Genomic DNA, 6,000 nt, shown 5'->3' with positions numbered 1-6,000 from the left:
ACATTGCTTCAAAGAAGAAAGAAATTGGACCGTGAACGATCCATATCCCGCAAAATCTCTAAGCAGGAAAATAATCTTAACCGCATCAAAACGAAAATGGGCAGCATTTTGTTTTTTGGAGTTAACTGACCCAGACCCAGAGTTCGACCATGACTTTGGCACCATGCCATTTCACTGGCATATACCATACGCATTGTGTTTGACACGTTTTTATTAATGCTTAAACAAGGTTTCGTATGGGTAATACAAACTTTAACCTTTTCACTTGCGCGTAAGCTATTTAATCTAGGGCTAAATATTGGCTCAGTCACAATAATAGATTTAATATAAAGATCCTTATTGGCTACGTAGCTCAAAGGCGTACTGGATTTGTTCCGTGTGCTAGTCGAAAGGAGAGCTTCAACGGCGCTTCTGTTTGTGTTCGTGCGGTATCAGTCAGCATACTTCATTTTATTTGTCACTTGAACAGAAAGGAAGCTGTTGGGTAGATCAACGGATTGTCTTATCAAAGTTTTGGGTAGTCGATATTTCACGATCAGGTGAGCTAGTGGAGTTTATCGAAAGAAACAGTAGATCCAGGTAAATATATAATTATTACGTATGTCATTGTAAAGCTAGATATAACATATTTGATCTGTCTCTTCCTATTTCTCTTCTAGGAGTAAATGGTTTTGTTAAATATTGTATCAATTCAGTTTCAAAAATACATACATACATACATACATACATACATACATACATACATACATACATAGAAAATTATCTTGTATCCACATAAACACATACAATAGGGGCTTGTTTAAAATAATGACATAATACATAATAATTTACACGTTGAATATATCTTTACGTGTGTGAACTGAGGTATGAAGTGTTTTCTTACAGTTAATGTTAGCAGATATAATTATACAGTGGGTTTTGTATTTGTTTGAGATATATGTTTACCTGTTTAAGCTGTTTTCTCCAATTGTCTGGACTTCACCTTTAAACCCTTATTATATGGTCTATTACTACGTTCCATATCAACTTAGGAACTAATTATGCAGTCTTCATATCATGGCCATCTTTAACTTTCACAACATTTTATCCCGTGTCAGTTCACGAAACAGTTGTAGTAAGACTCGTCCAGATATCGTGAAAACAAAGCTCTAAAGAGCAGTTAGTAGCTGGCTTATATATGCTCTGTCAGAACATAGTAACTTTGTTATTGCATTTGAAATACTGGAATTCGACATATTGTAAGATATTAAAGGAAATCGAAATAGTAAGACAGGATTATCACATTTGGTCCTTTATGTTAAATTAAGACAGTAAGTGATACATCAAGCACACAATAGGCCGTTAAGACAAGCCTCCAAGCGGTTTCTTTAAGTTGTGATTAACAAATCAATAGCTATTAATCTCAAAAGTAAAAGTGTTAAATGGGTATTTTAATTTCACCAGTTGTACGTTTATATATGTATGCGTATACATGACTATGAAACATACACGATTTGTTCTTGCGCTGAAACTGTTATCAGATCTATCTATCTACCTACCTACCTATCTATCTATCTCTCTTTCTATCTATCTATCTGTCTGTCTGTCTTTCTGTTTGTATATCTCTCTACTAATATGATTGTGCAATTGTATCGAAGATATTGTTTCAAATTGTATCTGGTGAGTAGTTCTTGCTCAAAGGTTTAAATCTATGGCGATTTTAGACTCTGAAATAATTTTAAAAAATCATAACAGCTAGCGTTTTTTTAAAAAAACCCAGACGGAATAAGGATGTTATATTACTAACGTCTTAACGTACTCCTTTTATATCTTTTTGTTTTCAAGCCTTATCAGGTCTGCTTGGTGTGTCTTGAGTACAATAAAGTACATACATACATTATGTTTTTTCGGGACCACTTAGTATCTGGGACACAACTCTTTTGATGTGAAATATATATTTATATATTATTTCCTGCATACATTTTGAGTTCAAAAAAGAATTCACTTATACCCGCGACTAAATGAGCCCAGAAAACCTCCTCCTCCATTTTAAACATATCGAGGTTTTCATGAGAATATCACTCATAAATTGACGGGGTGCATGTTGTGATCGAATATAAAATACATACAGCTGGTACAGTTTAACGATATACAGAGCTTCTTAAAAAAGCACGAAAAATGTCACCTTAAAAAGCACAAAAAATGTCACGAGTCATTCAATATATTGACCTAAGGCAGTTTTGGATAGTATTAACTGTCAGGCTGTTTGAAACCCGAAACAATAGAAATAATTGGGTCGTAAAAATCCAGAAGAATCTACATTCTAATGTTTTGAAGCAACTCATCGGTTCTTTGTATTAGGAGGTACAAATGACCTATATTTTAATGGATCTTTTTGCACGTTTATTTTGTCGTACAGACTAGCGTATAAAGAGCGTGTAATAAAGGCCAATATAAACCCGTATCTGCTGACGCAATTGCATCAACAGATCAAAGTTGTCGGTTTTATTTCTGGAAATACAATAAGTAGATAAATGTTTGTTCTGTATGCCCAGTGGTATTCGGACGAGTGCGCGTAATATCCGCGAAAATTCGTCTGAAACGATTCATCGAGATGTGTTTGATTCATGATCATGCACAGGTAGGGAAATACCTCTAACACCCATATGCAGGTCGCCATATATCATGTAACATAACAATAAAATAGCGTCTTGAGCTAAAACTGAGCAAACATTTTTTGTGTATTTAAATCAGTCTTTTTGTTGTCTGTTGGTATATATGTGTGTGAGTCACTACAGCATTTAACGATGTTAGTGTAAAAGTAGATGAGTAGGCATATACATTTCTATATGTCTGTCTATCTGTCTTCCCGTCTGTCCGTTCATCCATCCAGTCATCCATGCATCTATTTATCTATCTAAGATAAACAATTACAAGTGCTTAACAATGATGTCTCGTCTTGTTCAATCACATACACAAAGCCGTTGATTCTTCAACCAGTTTGCCATAGTTTTCTAGTGAATGTTACCTATTGAAAAAAAAACTCGTCAAGACGTCCATTATTTTCAAACAAAGGTAAAAAAACAGGGAAAGCTCTGATTCTTCCACTTTGATTTACTAGGCATCAAAATGTGCATGCAAATCAAAATATACATACATAGAGTCTCCACGTTTCATCAATAGCTAAGTGGGCGATACCACTGGACAACAAATTTTTACAAAAGTCATGTTACTGAAATAAAATTAGTCAATTCTTATCAATTTTTATGTGCTGAACACGAATATGACAGTCAAATTGCAAAATTGGCTCTAGTTTTTTTGTAATCTGCAAGAAATTAATGTTTACATAACGAAATGCATTCCAATAGTAAAAGGTCAACTGTAATAGCCTACCTATAAAAAATCAAGTCATTGACTACATCTTAGATTTCTTCGCCTGTCTCTTGTACAGCTGTTCGGGAGCATCTCTGAGGAGTGTCCAGCAGTAGTCAGCCAGCATTGTAGTGGACCATTTTCCCTGGTATCTTTGTTCCATTGTTGCGATATCTTGATGAAAACGTTCGCCGTGTTCATCACTAACAATACCACAGTTGCTAGGAAAGAAATCCAAATGGGAATGAAGGAAGTGAATCTTTAGAGACATATTGCAGCCAAGTTTCTTATACTTCATCAACATGTCTTCTACTAGTTCCTTATAGTTTTCTGCCCTAACATTTCCGAGGAAGTTTGTAGAAACTAGGCGAAAAGCATTCCATGCTTGTTTCGCGTCACCTTCCAGCAAGTTGTTGAACCGGTCATCTTTGAAAAGCTCTCGAATCTGAGGACCCACAAAAACTCCCTCTTTAATCTTTGCTTCGCTGAGTCGAGGGAATTTTTCATGCAGGTATCGGAATGCTGGCAAAGTCCGGTCAATGGCTTTCACGAAGTTCTTCATCAAACCTAGTTTGATGTGAAGGGGTGGTAGCAAGATTTTCTGAGCCTCAACCAGAGCTGGGTGTTGGATATTCTTCTCTCCAATGGCTACATTCTGCCTGTGAGTCCATTCCTTCCTCATGTAGTGCATTTCCCTTGCTCGGCTATCCCACTCGCATAAGAAACACATGTATTTTGTATATCCTTGCTGCAGTCCCATTAAAAGGGCAACTACCTTCAAATCACCACAGCGGTGCCAGCTGTACTTGTTATACTCAATGGAATTCAGTAGCTGCCTTAAGTTATCGTATGTCTCTTTCATGTGGACAGCATACGCTACTGGAATAGATGGAAGAATGTTTCCATTGTGCAAAAGCACAGCCTTGAGACTCAGTTTCGAAGAGTCCACAAATAGTCTCCATTCTTGTGGGTCATGAGTGATTTTTAAAGCATTCATGAGGCCCTCAATATCGGAACAGAATATCAGATTACTTTCCTTTCTGAAGAAAGGCTCCAATTGCTGGTGGCGCTTTCGATATGCAGTAATTGTGACATCTTCTTCTAGAAGATTCCATTGTTGGAGTCTTGATCCTAGCAATTCTGCCTTGTTCTTTGATAAGTCCAAATCACGAATCAGGTCATTTAGTTCTTCCTGTGTTATTCTGTGTGGGGTTGATGATGCACCACAGTGAAAATCTGGATCACTGCATGCTGATGGACCAGGAGAAGAACAGGTCGACTCACCTTTGTCTTCGTCAGATGAATCAAGAGAATATTCTGCTGGAGGTTCTGGAATAGGAAGTCCCTCACCATGTGGAACTGGTCTCAATGCAGACGGAATGTTTGGGTAGACTATTCTCGACTTCTTTCGCTTCGTTATTCCGCCGGAAAGAGGAGGAACCAAGCAGAAGTAACAGTCATTTAGGTGGTTGCTTGGCTCTCTCCACACCATTGGGACTGCAAACGGCATTGATGACCTTTTGCAATTCAACCACTGTGAAAGCTGTGTTGTACATGTAGCACAGCATATATGCGGAGCCCAAGGCTTGTCTTGGTCACCAACCTTGCATCCGAAGTAAAGATGATATGCCTTCTTCACTTGAGAATTGATACTTTTCTTCTGGTTGGCAAATGTCACTTCCCCACAAATATAGCAAAAATTGTCCGCGGTATTAACACACTTTCGAGGCATTACTGTTCTTTATTGTACGTAAATGGATAAAATAATAAGTTTTATGTAACAGTAGCTTGAACTGTCTCGCACAACGTCTAAAATATTTTAAATGCTGAACCTATCTGATTGGGCTTTATATAGTACACTGCTTACGTCAGCTTCAGCAGCCGCCTGGCATTAGTATAATAGGCCTACACATGTATAGTACACTGCTGACGTCAACTTACTTCAGCAGCCGCATGGCATTAGTATTGCATTGCATCAGAAAATGATGCAATCAACTGTGGATGATGTGAGCATGATGGTATTATGCAATGTTACATCATTATTCCGGATGTTGCTGCAGTCCTACTGGAGAAATTTACACAGTGAAACATAGAAAATGAGGTATATGAATATCTTCAAAACGAGAGCCAATACAAATTTTTCACGGTTATATTCGTGTTCGGCACACCAAAATACTACAGATTAGGGCCTTTTCAAGTCAGTAATGATTTCACTGTTGACCAGTGTACTCAACGTAGTGTTTGCCAGTTGGATGAATGTCACCATGCTTCGTTAATAGCTGAGTGGGCGATACTCAACGTAGTGTTTGCCAGTCGGATGAGTTATTAATTAAGTAAATAAGGGTATTAAGAGGATTCAAGAAACTATTTCTATAATGTACATTAACAACATTTGGTAACTTCCCTGCTATTGATTGTCAGATATACTGATTTATTAACACACACACACACACACACACACACACACGCACACACACACACACATTCTAACTTATGACTAATTTTCGAAGTAATTTCTGAAGAATGATGAACTTTTGAAAGTATTAGTCTTGGGTATTTGGTTACAGACAAGATATCTGTTTTCACATCTGTATGTCCCTGCTTAAGTACTGTGGTTTTACTTTAGCTGAATGCGCACAAGGTGGTGAC

The 6,000-nt window shown here is 37.3% G+C and overlaps 1 protein-coding gene across 1 annotated transcript in view; it reads left to right on the top strand.

Moving 5' to 3' along the window:
- Positions 1-329: 329 nt before the first annotated feature.
- Positions 330-6,000, top strand: part of LOC149804569 (uncharacterized) — a 29,006-nt gene continuing 23,335 nt past the window's right edge. Inside the window, exon 1 of the mRNA XM_089941654.1 lies at positions 330-579. The gene's annotated coding sequence lies outside the window, so the exon portion shown is untranslated. The remainder of the gene's footprint in view (positions 580-6,000) is intronic.

The sequence above is a fragment of the Sinohyriopsis cumingii genome, chromosome 2 (genome assembly GCF_028554795.1).
Source record: "Sinohyriopsis cumingii isolate HCF-2022 chromosome 2, ASM2855479v2, whole genome shotgun sequence".
NCBI lineage: Eukaryota > Metazoa > Mollusca > Bivalvia > Unionida > Unionidae > Sinohyriopsis > Sinohyriopsis cumingii.
The sequence above is the reverse complement of the archived record's forward strand: the minus strand, read 5'-3'. Positions and strand labels throughout refer to the sequence as shown.